A 15,028-nucleotide genomic window follows, 5' to 3' on the forward strand; every position below is an offset into this window, starting at 1 on the left:
ATCCAGCCTGTAACTGATGATCCTATTGTCTTTGATCAAAGTGAAGTTTTGATTGAGCACCTAGAAACAAATGGTTCAATGACCTCTACGGATCACCAATCCGATCCCTTCACAGATCTAATCAATCTAGAAGATCAAGATAAATCTGTGACAATTGAGGAGGAAGCCATAGAAACCAATACCACCCCAACACCTGTCCCTGCTCCTAGAGTAAAAAAAGGGATTACTAAAGCGCCACCTAGAAGAGGAGGCTTACGCTCCTCCAAAAACAAACCTGTAACCCCACCTAGACGAGCAAAAAGAAAGAAAGAGGATGGGATAAGGGAGGAGGACTATGAAAATGATGAAGGGGAGGACACCCTGTTAATCAAGCTTATGGGCACATTAGAGTCCAAATTACTAGGTATAATGAAACCCCTAATATCGAAGGTTGACCAATTAGTCACCAAGGTCAACAAGCTAGAGTCACTCCTAAGGAAAACCAATGAGGGGGTGGGTGAACTACCAAAACTAGTTGCCTCAAAAATTGATCAAATGGAGTCTGTGGGAAAACTACTGCCAGGGGTGACCATGAATGCTGGTTTACAAGCCTCTTCAGACCATGTCCAACATGCTACTCTTAGGAATGACATTGCTCTTGATATGAATTTACCCTCTGAGCCAGCCCAATTAATGGGCAATAGCACTACTGAGACACCAAACACAGAATTTGCCCCAGTTGAATTGATTGTCGAAGCCTCGCCCCTCATTTTAGTACTAGCCAACACTCCCGTGCTGAAAACTGGTCAGATCGAGTCCCCTGATTCCTTAAGAAATAAGGCTCTCCAGTGGTTGAGTAGTAACATGCATATATCCCCCTGGGGCAAGGAAAAATTATCAGACGATCTGCTCACAGCTAGGAGAGTTAGGTGGATAGGCACTAAACCAAAGAAATTTCAAGGGGATTGTGTGGTTTTGAATTTTAAGGGCCCCGATGTTCTGCCCGACGTTCTACGGAACATTCTCCCCCCACAACGTAGAACAGCTGAAATAGTCCCACTGACGCTGGACTTCTTCTACAGTAGAAGGGGTCTAGTTGCAAAACCGAGCATATTAAGAACGAAATGGACAGTAGTGGGAAATAGAAGGGCCAGAACTAATCCAGAATGTGAGTGGGGGCTACCTTTGGATAACCAATATTCTGTGTTAACGGATCTGAATGAGTGTGATTGACTCGCATTTGTTTCCCCGGTCACTGTGAATATGTGGTCGGACCAAGGCCGTGATAAGACCCTGATGTCAGATGATTATATACCAGCCCCAGACGAACCTTGCAGTTCTGGTTCGGAAGAACAAAATAGAGTCCATGTGGTACGGGAAAAATCATTGGAAAATGCTGAGCTGCAACCAGAAATGAACACAACTGTAAGATTAGGAGCAGATCCTGCAGAAACGCAAATTAGCCCCTATACTGTCCAGATGTACTCTCAGCAGGCTAATTCAAAATTGTCAATCATCTCATGGAACGTAGCTGGAATAGCTAATAAGTTAAATATACCCGATTGGGCTGATTTTATTAATCAGTTCGATATTATCATGTTCCAAGAAACTTGGTCGACTATACCAATTTTTAGACAAGGGTATTTAAACTTCTTTGTCCCGGCAATTAGCAATAGAGTGGGACGCCCCTCGGGGGGGCTGATAATTTGGGTACGTCAAATCTTGAATTGCTCGGTAAAGCAAAGGTCTATACCGTCTAACGATATTTTGTCACTTGATTTTATCTGGCAAAAGGGTCACCAACTAGCCCTCTTTAATGTGTATGCAAGGGGAGTAGCCAGGGGAAAATCATCAGAGACCATATCGTGCCTTGAGATGAATATTGAACAGCTACCAGACCCCTCACATGTAATAATAGGCGGGGATTTTAACACCACCTTTGAACCCCTGGGTGAGGAGGATAAAGTCCTGGCTGAAGACGAGGATGCCAAGTGGGGCATACCCCAACTAGATATCCCCGTAATCAAGACCTGGAGCACGGTAGCAATCCAACTGAAAAGTTTTTGTCTCTCAAGAGGACTTAGAGCAGTGAATGGACGGACAGCGTCAGATTTTATGGGGGAAAATACCTTTAATAATGGTAGATCAGCCAGCAGGATAGACTATATACTCCTAGATGTAAGGCTCTGGGACAAACTGGAAGACATGGAAGTGAAGGCCAAGATTGAAAGCGACCATAACCCGCTGTGCTTGACACTACATACCTTCCATGATATAAATGAGCATCCTAGAAAGGACGATATGGTCACTCAGGACTTAGTATGTTCTAATAACCTTCGTTACCTGAAGTGGAACATGCTGCTAGAAGATCCAGACAAAATAGAGACTCTGAAGGAAGTAGTAGTGGGTGAAGTCGCTAAGATTAAGTCCCATTTTGGGCAGACCAATTTCATAGACTATATGATGACCGCCCATGAGCTACTTTTTACTAAAATCCAGAGTTTTTTCCGTAAAAAAACCTCTATAGGTAAAATGAAGAAACCACAAGAACCAAGGGGGTGGTATGATAAGAACTGTAGGGCTGCCCGAGACAAACTTGGGAAGGAACTAAGAATAGGTAGACCGGAAGCAGTAAGGCTGGCGAGAAATCAGTACAGGCAGGCACAAAAGTTGGCTAAAAAGCGTTGGGACGAGGATTGTTGGCAAGAACTTAAAGAGATTTGTGCCTCCAAGGACTCAAAGCGCTTTTGGGCCTCAGTAAAATGGGCAAAGGGTGGCATAGCACCCCAGCCTGTAAATAATGTCGCAATAAACAGTTGGGTAGAATACTTTAAACCACAGTATGCCCGCAATCTTATGTTTAATAATATTAGCCCTCCCACACAAGTTTTTTATAAAGCACCACTATTTACTGAGAGGGATGTGAGTGTTGTACTAGACTGCATAGCAGGGGGGAAAGCACCAGGTATGGATGGTATCCCGGCTGACATTTTCCTGTCTGACCGGAAGTCCTGGTGTACTTATTTTACAATGTTGGCTAACGCAGTGGCTATGGGAGGTGAAGTCCCTGCCTCATGGAAGGGAGCTGAGATAATTCCCATATACAAAAAAGGTGACCGTTCCCTGGCTAAAAACTACAGACCCATTAGCCTAATCGATACAGCCCAGAAGTTAATGGGTCGACTAGTCCAAAACAAACTCCAGCAATGGATCGATGCAAATAACATATTGTCACACTACCAAGCTGGGTTTAGGCCATTAACCAGTAGCATCGACCAAGTTCTCCACTTCTTAACGATTTATTGGAGAAATGTCACCTTGAAGAAGGGGACAATGTATGCAGTTTTTGTAGACCTGAAAGCTGCTTTTGACTTAGTCCCCAGGGAAAAACTTTGGCAGACCTTGGCGGATGCAGGAATAAAACAGGAGTTGCTTACACTCCTTGTTCGCCTACATGAAAACAACTTTGCAAAGATTCGATGGGGCAAACAAGGAGAGGTAACCGACTCCTTTGCGGTTGAACGTGGGGTGCGACAAGGGTGTGTCCTAGCTCCAACCCTCTTTTCCATTTATATAAATGGTATTGTTGAACATCTAGAGAAGGTCGCTAGTGACGCCCCCGTAATAGCCGGTTCCCGTGTACCAGTTCTCATGTTTGCGGACGATACATTATTACTTTCCCGCACCCCTAGTGGGTTACAAAAAGTAGTTGATGCCTTTGGTGTATATTGTGATGAAAAGGGCCTAGAATTAAACACCACCAAAACAAAATTCATGTGCCTTAATCAAAAGTCCTCCTTCAGGGGTGTAATAAAATACAAAGGAACACCCCTGGAAAGAGTGGACTCTTTTTCATACCTAGGTATCACTCTGCAAGAAAACATGAGCTGGAATCACCATATAACCACAACCCTTCTAAAATTTAGACAGTTGTCAGGTGCTATTTCGTTGAGACATCGTACTTCCTTGACAAAACCTCTGAATTGTGTCATGGAAATTTATTCCATGAAGGTCCTGGGGGCTTGTCTATATGGCTCCGAACTATGGGGTTTTTCAAACTTGACTAATTTGGGGCGAGAGGAAAACAAGTTCCTGAGAGGGGTCACAATGGTCCCCCAAAGCACCCCAATAATTCCATTAAAACTAGACCTGGGCAGAAAATCAATCGTGGATATAGCGAGGCTCCGGCCCCTCCTGTACTGGAGGCGAATTATGGTAACCCCTGAGCTAGCCCACTATGCAGCAGCATTGATGGATGTTATCAAATTCGATCGTTTCCACACTATCCCATGGCTAAGGGAGTTGCGTGGCCTACTTAGAGAATTGAAACTGGACCACCTATGGGATAATAAAGACCCATCTTGCTTCCCCTCAAAGGAAAATTTAAAAGATTTGTATTGGGAGATGATATATTTTGCAATGTTTAGTGACAGTTCAAATGTAAAGTTAACTTCTCGCTTTTTAAATCTAAAAACGTATCCATCATACGAAGGCTTCTGGGATCTAATTGAAAAACCGTATGATAGGAAACTCTATTTTCAATTTCGCATTGGCACACTACCCCTAAATGCATTTAAGAAGCACTGGTCCCAGACATGGGATGAACACTGTCATTTTTGTAAAGAGGAAATTGAACACATCTCCCATTTTTTGTTCTGTTGCCCACTGTACTTGGCCCCTAGACGCAAGTGGTTAAAACCGCTATGTTTAAAGTTTGGAACCCGTAGCCAAGCTGAAGCCCTCAGGATACTGGAATCAGATTGTACAACACTACATGTGGTTGGAGTAGCAAAGTATCTTGCATGGTCGTGGCTAATTCGTACTCGTTCTCTATTGGCTACTGTATTGTAATGGAATAATGTATATCCCTAAACTGTTTCAACGCGACAAATAGATTGTTTCTTAACCTATGAAATGTGTTTTTTAAATTGCAATAATTGTGATTGTATTTTTATGACTTTTTATTATGTCTTATTCGACATCAAAGGTTTAATATGTATTTTTAGAAGTATTTTATAAGTAGTATTTATTGTATAGGGTTAGGTGAATGCTTTTATGACAAAATGTCGAATAAAGCTTACAAATTGAATTGATTGCTACTTTATAGTGCTTTAAAAGTGAATCATTAGTTTTATCAAAAGTAATACTTTGGAAATCCGGCTTTTTTGGCAGACGCTGCATTAATGCTGACCTCTAAACCTGCCCTTCACTTCTATGAACCAATGACTGGGAGCAGAAGAGACTTAAAAGTGTCCTTTTCTCCTGCGTCCATTTTGTTTCTGAAACACAATCTCCTTGTATGCAGGTGACTCAAAAATTCAGGATCTGCCATTTTCCCACACTGGCCAGACATTTTATGCAAACACAGCCTCATACAGATTCATCTCGCTCTTTGTTCGATGCTACAGAGGGGGTTGAATGACTGCTCCAATTAATTGAGATTAGTCAAAGAGACTGGAGGGATATCTGGCCATGCACTATTTGCATGTTATTTTTGTGTTCTATTATATATGTTGGTCTGATAGAATTACTGACTCCTGCAAAGCAAGAAGGAAATGGAGGTACAACGATATTGGGTTATAGTGTATAGTGTTACAAACGCCCCTACACCTGCGAAATGTACTGGATTGATAGTCTAGTAAGGCCAAATAATGCAGAATGGAAACTCTGGTCAGTTTATAAGTGGCATAGGTCAGATTTTAATACATAAGGATTGTTGAATGCGCCTGTCCATACATTTACTGCTTTCGAGGCTGCACTAAAGTAAGATGAAAATAAATGAGTTTAAAGAGGCATTTAGTTTGATTGAAGAAAAAATCATACCTAAAGTGGCACATTATATATATATATATATACTGATTAGAGATGAAGATTTGTATTGGTCAAAACCTTTCTCTTTTTTTTTGTTTTGAGATGTATGGCCACGTTATCCCATTTTTTTTATAAGGTATTATTTATTTCTGAAATGTATCTTTAATTACATTTTTTGAAAGCACCATTTTTAAGAATGATGTTCAGCACTTTGCTGCCTATGGGTAATGCCATGTAGACCGTAGGCTGTGTGGAAAAATGCTTGGGGGTGGACACATCTCTCTCCTTTGAGGTGAACACAGAGTGGCACAATCTACACTGGTGAACAGGAGGGGGCCCAAGTGGCCTAAGTGTGGGTGCACTCAATGAAGATGAGCTGCTCCTCCAATAACCACAACAAAGATTGCTCCTCAACCGGGTGCTAGACAGACCCGAAACATCACAATCCAGCACATTCCTATGAGTAAGGACAGGTACATGCTTAGGATCTTAGCCTGGCATGCAGGGCCCTCTGCCACAGATGTCGCACAGCCCCCTGCAGACCCTATTTTGAGTCAGACAGACTATCATGTTTCTGCTGGTGGAAACTTTTGACTGAATCGCACACTGCCAGAAAAGCTGGTGGTACTGAACAGGAAAACAAACAAATGACCCCCATACAATCAGAGAAAACTCCCAAGGAGCAAGGGACATTTTTATTTTTTATTTTTTTTAAATCTCCTTATTTAGGCGTCCGCTCTTCAAAAACATTGAACATGGCACCCACACAACAAACCTCGCGGGCTTTCAGTAGAGCCTGTGCAGCCCCAACTCATCAGGAAGGGAGAGGTCTCTAAATTGGCAGGCGGTCGTCCACCAGGTCAGCAGAGTACAACACTCTGCTGCGTTGGCCCTCTAGGGCTGGAGAAGCCCCTTAGCCTGCCACACTCTGCGGTTGGATGGTTACATTTCTGGTGATAAAGCCCAGCAAGACCCTTAAGACCCAGGGTGGAGTCATGAAACATGGGGCACTTACACAGGGCTTAGAATCGTACGTGCCCTACTTGCAGCTGCACATACATTCAGGGATGGAACAGTGGGTCCAGAAGCATCCCCGGATTGCATCAGTGCATACTCATGCCAGGCTTACCAGAACACCCTGTCCTAGTCTCTGCATCTTCCTGCTCTAGGTACTCCTCTAATAGAAGGAGAAAGTAAAGAATAGTTTAGTGGGTGGACAGGTCCTTTTTCTATGAGTCTAAAGTGAGCCATTGACCGTCCTGTTTCCTTCCTCAGGCAGCATGATGGCAATTTGGTTCTGAGAAATCCTGAACCTGTACCAGCACCAGCATCCTTTTCTTACAGTTTTTCTGGCATACTGACAGGACATGGAACTACACCCATCAAAAACAATGTTAGTAGACTGCTTATATAGACTTATCCACTTGGTGACGGCCCTAGATGGTGACTCTCCATGCATACCCACTTGTATCGGTCTTTTTGGGGGCCAAGATTGCATGACTGCAGTCACTCATCCATGGAACGGTGAGGTATCAGGCCGACATATGTTTTGCTTTGGCGACAAACCAGAGTGTTTTCTCATGGGCCTTCGTTGGTGGAACCAATGAGATAGGTACCCACTTTAACCAGAAAAGTTTGGTGTCTGATACAACAATGTCAACATTGCAACTTCCCATGTTAAATAAATCACTACACACTTTATTTATTTATTTATTTATTTATTTGGTTTCTTGTAAAGCGCAGGAATTCAATCTCCGAAGAGATATCTCCGCGCTGTGTTGTACTGAGGATAAGTAGGAGCAAGAGGATTGTGTGACTTAACTAGGGTTGCTGGGTGGGAAACAGATACGTTTTCAGATATTTTCTGAAGGTGGCAAGATTGGAGTTCTGTCTTATGAAAGGGGGTAATGAGTTCCAAAGAGTAGGACCTCTGAATGCTAGGGCTCGGCCTCCCTGTCTTTCTTTTCTGATCCTAGGGATCTGAAGCAGGGCTTGATTTTCAGATCTTAAGGATCTACCTGGCTGATACAGTTGGAAGATTTAATTTAGGTATCTAGGGCCAGTACCGTACAAGCATTTGTGGATGGTACAACAAATCTTGAATAGCACTCTCTGGCGAATTGGGAGCCAATGTAGCTTGCACAGTAAAGGATGTGAGGGAGATCTCGCAGGGGCGTTAAGGATCAATCTAGCAGCAGTGTTCTGAACAACCTGCAATCTCTTCAATTGTTCTGTATTAGCGGATATGAGCAGTCCGTTACAGTAGTCTACCCTACTCATGACTAGAGTTTGTACGAGTGTTCTCCGGTGGTGGTCAGCTAAGTATGGGAACACCCTTCTGAGTAAGCCAATGACTCTCATGCAGGTTCCTGTAACCTGTGTGGCATGATCTTTTAGTACCAAAGATTGATATAACTTAACGCCCAGATTTTTCACGCTTTCCTTAGGACAAGGAGCTGTGCCCAATTCTGGAGGCCACCACTCAGGTGTCCAGAGGATTGGTGCGTTCCCAAAAAGCATGACCTCCGTCTTGCCCACATTACACTGTAGGCAATTGGAGGTCATCCATCCAGCAATGGATCTCATTCCAGCAGCAAAGGAATTCCTTACTGAAGGGGTCATGTTTTGGAATGGGAACAACAGCTGGGTGTCGTCTGCATAGGATATTGGTATAAACCCAAATTTCCTTGCGACCTTCGCCAGGGGGGCCACATACACATTAAATAATGTGGGGCTTAGGCATGAGCCCTGTGGAACCCCCTTGGTGAGCTCTCTAGAGATGGAGTAGTGAGAGCCCAGGCGAACATTTTGGGATCGGTTGGAAATGAAGCTTTTCAACCAAGATAGAGCAGTTCCTTGCACTCCTACTCCCTCCAGACGACTGATCAAGGTGTCATGAGACACCGTGTAACTAATATATGAGGTGTCATGAGACACCGTGTAACTAATATATGAGCGGAAACCCGATTAACAAACTATGATCAGTAAATCTTAGAAAAATATCTAATGCTAATTGCTGTAGCGAAACTTGTATTGACTGCATGTTGGAATTAAATGAATTGGTTGATGCTTGAAAACTCTATTTTCATTAGGAATCCAATATTTGCCCCCCAACAGGGCAATACGAATAGTCTGCTTCGATAACACAAACTCTTGTTTTTCGCTCACTTAGTATTCTGAATCTTCTACAGCCAAAAAACCAATGGGTGAGAGGAAGAGATAGGCAAGAGGGACTGAAGAGAAAAGAAGAAGAAAATTAATATGTTAATGCTCCAGGGAGGGACAAATACAAGAAGCGGAAGGGAAGCCCACTCAAGCTAAGGAATGAAAAGTAAGCAATTGCATAAAAACGCCAACCAATGGAGGTCAGTAGGCGGACTCTCAGACCACTGTAAGCTGACAGTATGTGTTTTCGGCAGCAGACAGCTTGCGCTGTCTGTAAGGCGATACCTAACAATGGCTATTCCACTCCTGTTCTCTGAGAAATGGCACTGAATGTTGGGATGGACAAGTCCTCTGTGTGGTAATGGACGATGTGCACAACTGCCCTGAGTGCCCAACTGTACTGACATCTGGATCCCTAATGTGTGCCATGACATAAGCATGTCTCACTTATTCTGGTCTTTTTGGACCAAGTGGGGGCCCAAAGCACTACCTTCATAGTGGTGGAAGACAATTGCCTTCACCAGGAGTTAAGCAGCACGAGTGCGATGGTGGCAGCACACTGGGTGGTGATCAGTAGCAGTGAAAAGCTCTGTGCAACTGGATTAGGGCCTAGAGGCTGACTCATCTTTAAAGTTATGCAGCTGTGTGCTTGACTCACCCTTGACCTACATAGGTTTGATGTGAAGTTCTACAAAACTAAGCAGTGTTTATCTGTGCTGAGTCAATGTGTGCCTGGGAAGGGTACAATACAGGAATAATGCAGTAATGAGTAGCTTGTGCATGGTGAGTATAGGTGCTGGGTATGTGTGTACCCAAGAGTGGGAATATACATGGAGGATACAGTTCTGTGCAGTGTGTGCATGGTAAATCTATGTGCTGGATTTATGTTTGCCTATGAATGGTACAGTACATAAAGGATTCAATGCTGTGCAGTTTGTTTATGTTAAATGTGTGCACTCAATGTATGTGTACCTGTGAATGGTACAATACATGGAGGGCACTGGTTTCCATTTTAGAAGACACAGGTCTTCATGATGAAACATGGAGTGGAGGTAGAGAAATATGCCAGACAGATTTGTGTATGCTGCATTCATGTAAGCTGATTGGGACACACACTGGAGATGGGAGGGCCAGGCTTCCCCTGTACACTTAAAAGGGTGCTCTTTGATTCAGTGAGAGGTCACAAAGAAGAGGCCTGGACACATCTCAGGAAGGAGATTGGGCTGATAAGAGAATCATAGCAAGAAGGGCAGGCTTCCTGGGTTAACCTTTTGATACACATATCACTGTGGCCGACATCCAGGTAGGAACTCTAGTCACTCCAGTGGCCTGTTACGTGGGTATCAGCTTTGGAGTCACTTCTGCTGTGACAGACTGCTTTCAAGCAGAAGAGAGAATAGAGTGGACACGTCAAAATAAGCAGGCACCCCAACAAAAAACTTAAAAGACGCAGACCCTACATCACATTCGGTGTCTGGAAATGGGCTAAGAAGGGGAGTTTCAGACCCCAAAAATTGTCATCTGGCAAGCAGCCATACGGGCTGTATGAGGAGGGGAAGCTCTGCAAGGCTTCCGCCTGTGACCAAGACTGGTGGCCAAAGCCTGCTAGTCTCCCCCTGCCTGGAGCCGAGAGCACCAGTGCCTGCCTGATTGACTAGAACAGCGTGCCATGTGAGAAAGAAGAGATCATTGGAGTAAGCATTGTTTATTGGGGAGCCCGGATGAGTAGACTCCTATTACAAGGTGTGAGGAGCCAGCTACCTCACCGATCGGGTTATTGCCCATGTGCAGGACAAAGTCAGCGACCCCAGCATGCCAGAGAAGGGCCACCCTAAACATGTGTCACACTGAACCGATTGGGCCGGATACTATCAGCAGTGCTGAGCTGGCAACTCCGTATGCCAGGAGGGGCCACTGTGAAAAGGCTGCTGCACTGTAACTGCCGTAGCCTTGAGCGATAGCAGGCCATGATCTCATTTGTCAGGAGGGGTTGCCACCAAGGACTTCACTGTGCCAATCAGGCGGGAGCCTATATACTGTGAGGATGCAGTGACCCCATCTGCCAGAGGGGTCACCAGGAGCATCAAGAACTGCGACCTGATCTGCAACCCTTGGCGGAGAAGTGAGGATGCCACACACTATCACCTAGGTAAAGGACCTATGTCAGGACCAACACAACCACCCCCACAGGGAGACAGATTGGATACTTACCCTGCAGGAGGAACCTCCAGTCTCCTCTAGAAACTGACAGTGAGTGAGAAACTCTGCACCAGATGAGTGCAGCCCACCGGGGATGTGTGGCGCATTCACCTAAACTCAGCTGCTGTTGCTTCAAGCACCAAGTTCAGGGTGCGGTAAGGAACTCCAGATGCTTCACACCTGTTTGTGTGGATGAGATTGATTTGGGGTATTTCGGCCCATGAGGACCTTGCTGCTAGTTAGCGCAGTGGTGCTGGAACACCGTTGACGTTATATTCTAGTCAAAATAGACTCTTGAGACTCGGGCTACTAGTGGGGCGTGCTCTGGATATTACCAGTAGTGAATGGGGAATTACCACTTTGCTAGAGCAAGGAGGGAATGGACAGGAAATGGCCAAGGCAACTCTAGAGCAGTGACCTCGGAGGGGACTGTGTGATTGCTTGCAAATGTCGTACTTTTCTTTTGGGTTAGTTAGCTGTAGAAATAAAACATTTTTCTTTTTCATAAAATGAGTATTTAGCTGGACAATAATTTATTGCGGCAGCTCCACACATTTTTGTGCTGTGAGCCCATGTTCACTATAATGTATCCACCTCTACCTTTGACGGAGTCTTGGACTACCCGGCCACTTAACTACTGAGAGTCAAATGCCAAAGGTGTACTTGGCCCACTTGCTCAAGATCAATACTTCGTCAGTCCTTGAGACATCAGGAGTAAAAGGCCTCAACCCTCAAGTTGGGTCCAGTAGCCCCTGTGTGCCCCGTGACCCTCCGAAAGGGGTTCTGACACTGAACCACTATTTCTATGCCAGGTATTAGCCAATCAAATCTTCTGGTCTAGAAAATAAATTGCAAACAGCATTGATGCAATTATATGAAAGTGTGCAGTCATTACATACCAGGGCATATCCTAAATATATTGGATTGCTAAAACATTTCTATATGTATGGGCTCAGCAAAATATTGAAGGGAGCTTCTAATTGCATGATGCTCTGTCCATCAGCCTGCCAAGAGTGCTGGCCAAATATGCTGTAGATGTCTAAATGTGCCAGCCTGTCTAGTGTGTGATCACTGTGGATCTAACTGGATGCTTACTGTGCCAGGAGAGGAGGGACTGTGGCTCAGAGTGCCAGGGTGATTGCTGTGGGTGCTATGACAAGTGCAGGTTACTTACTGGCCTCCTGGTTTCTACCATTAGAGGCCAAGGCCTCTAACAGTTGAATCATTCCTCAGGTTACAGATACTGACCTGATGTTCATCGAAGTAGAGCACACACTAATATCCGAGTATGTATGCATGCATTACTGCTATGAAGGACATGTTTCCAAACCAATAACCACGTTACCCACACAATATGTAAGCAAATATTGCTCCAGTAGATTCCATTTCATATTCTCTTTAGTATGTAAAGGTAAATTTCATCTGACATGCATGCAGGTGTTTTGCTCCTTCTCATCCTCCTTGTCTACTCCTCATGCTTTTGGTCCACTGCATAATTTTCAAGCACTCCTTCTTGTTTTTGCTTCAACACTCCCATGAGAGTGCCTGTGTTTTCCAGCTGCTTGCTTCGTGTATATCTCTTGCACCCTCGGTGGCTCCCTGTTGCTCTCTCTCACCCATGTGCTTCTCCCACTCCCCATCGGCGACGAGCTTGCCCGAGTGCTTCCCCACTTCTTCCCCATGTTGCTCTCTCTAGCTGTGTGCTCCTCTTCTCCCACTTGCACTCCATGTTGCTCTCTTTCCATGGCATTTCCCCCACCCATTCCCCCATGTTGTTACCGCACCACCACTGCTGGCCGCCCCTATTCCTATACCCCATTCTACACCCTCTGTGATGCTTTCTAACCACTCTCATCTGAATTACTCAATTCCCATGTGCTATTTCTTCTTCAATCCACACGTCACTCAAACAAATGCTTGTGTGGGGCGTGGCTAGCGACATGGTGGAGTAAGACGTGCTCTCACCAGGCTCCCGGTGCCCTGCCTTAATCCGTCGTAAAAATGTAAATGTAAATGTGAAAGCGGCGCCGCGAGAGGCCTCTGCCTGGCGGCGCGGACCTAGAGCAAGATGGCGGCCGGGCCGGCTCCCTCGGCCTGAAAGAGATCCTGCCTGTCCCCGACGTCTGCGACCCCTTGGCCCCGCTGAGCCCACGAGAGCTGCATTGGCGCTCCTTCGGAGGGAGGACGAGCCATCTCCTCCTCCGACTCCCGGCGTCTGCTGAGGGAGTCTGTGGGCGTCTACGGCGCTGGACGGAGGCCGTGAGGGGGACCCGCTACCCGATCCGGGGTCAGAGAACGGGACGTCAGGCGGCGGCAGAGAGGCGGAGACGGAGCGGCTCTGCGGGACCGGAGGTCCGGGTAAGGAGGGGGACCGGCTCAGTCTGGTGGCTTGGCGGGTGCAAGAGTTCCCCCCCCCCCCCTCTCCCCCCGGGGGACCGAGGTTACCATTATCACCGGCCCGACCTGCATGCGGGGGCCCGGCCGGACAATTGATTGTGGAGGCGGCTACTCTCGGCCCGGGGCCCCGGCGACGGACTGGGAAGGTGAACTGCGGTGTCCCTGCCTGATACTTAGAGGAGCGGTGCACAGTGCTCTCGTCTTCCTCCCCCCGCATTCCTCTGCCGCTGCGGCCTGAACTACCGTCGGAGGGGAGAGGGCTTGGCTCATTCTGCTGCACGCCATAGACTGGCCTGAACTACACCGGCACTTGCTCCCTTAGGGCCTAGATTGGGCTGCATGCTCCCTCTCCTAGTGGGGTGAAGACAGAGGACTGTGACCTGGGGAGTCTGAAAGCCCCTTGGAACTTGCCACACTGCCCTGAGAGTCCGGCACGAAGGGTGTAGATCGCCGCCGCCTACACTAAGGAGGCCCTACCGTGACGGGGTGCAAAAGGGGACCCGCATCAGGACCACAGTCGACTTGTGCCCACGGCCCTACATTTCTCTCCCCCCGGGGCCCCCTCCTCGCCACCCTTGCCCTCGCTTCCTGGTTCGTGATCAGTGTGTAGGGCCTACTACGCTGCGGGAGGCCGGAACCAAGTGTCTCTCTCTCTGTTGCCTCATCTGCCCTGCTAGTCACGCTAAGAGGTTCCTGCTCAGGACCAAGACTTACTATGGGGAAAAGGGACCCACCTCCGAGGCAGGCCAGACAAGAAACCATCGACAGTTATGCCACAACGCGATCACAGAGGGAGATGTCCCAGGCGCCACTCGACCAGCGCACGGACACGGCCATCATTATGGAAGCGATCCAGGCCTCGAGGGCGGATATTCAAAATTCTAGAACGGCACTTGAAACTAAAATAGGCGAGGTGGGCTCGGAGGTCCTCCTATTGCGCCAGGATTTCCGGAACCTAACGGAGAGGGTGACGGCCACTGAAACCAGAATTGGCGAGGCGGAGGATTCACTCACCACACTCCGGAAAGACATGGCGGAGCTGCAGGCCTCGCACAAACAACTGCTGTGGAAGGTGGACGATGCGGAAAATAGGGCGAGACGTAACAACCTCCGCTTCGTGGGCTTTAGGGAAGGTATTGAGAAGGCAGACGCAGCGGCCTTCCTCCGTGACTGGCTGACATCAACATTTCCGCAAACCCACTTCTCGAACTGCTTCATTATAGAAAGGGCGCACAGGGCCCTGCTCATGAAACCCCCGGAGGGGGAGCGGCCACGACCGATCATTGCCCGATTCCTTAACTTTGCGGACAGAGACCTCATCCTAAGAGAGGCGAGAAAAAAAGGGGAATTCAGACTGGAAAACATGACCATTATGATTTTCCCGGACTATAGTCAGGATGTACAAAAGCAACGACGGTCTTATGACTCGGTTAAAGCAAAACTCCGAGATCTACATATATCCTACATGCTGCTCTTT

Source organism: Lissotriton vulgaris, chromosome 12, assembly GCF_964263255.1.
Source record: "Lissotriton vulgaris chromosome 12, aLisVul1.2, whole genome shotgun sequence".
Classification (NCBI taxonomy): Eukaryota; Metazoa; Chordata; class Amphibia; order Caudata; family Salamandridae; genus Lissotriton; species Lissotriton vulgaris.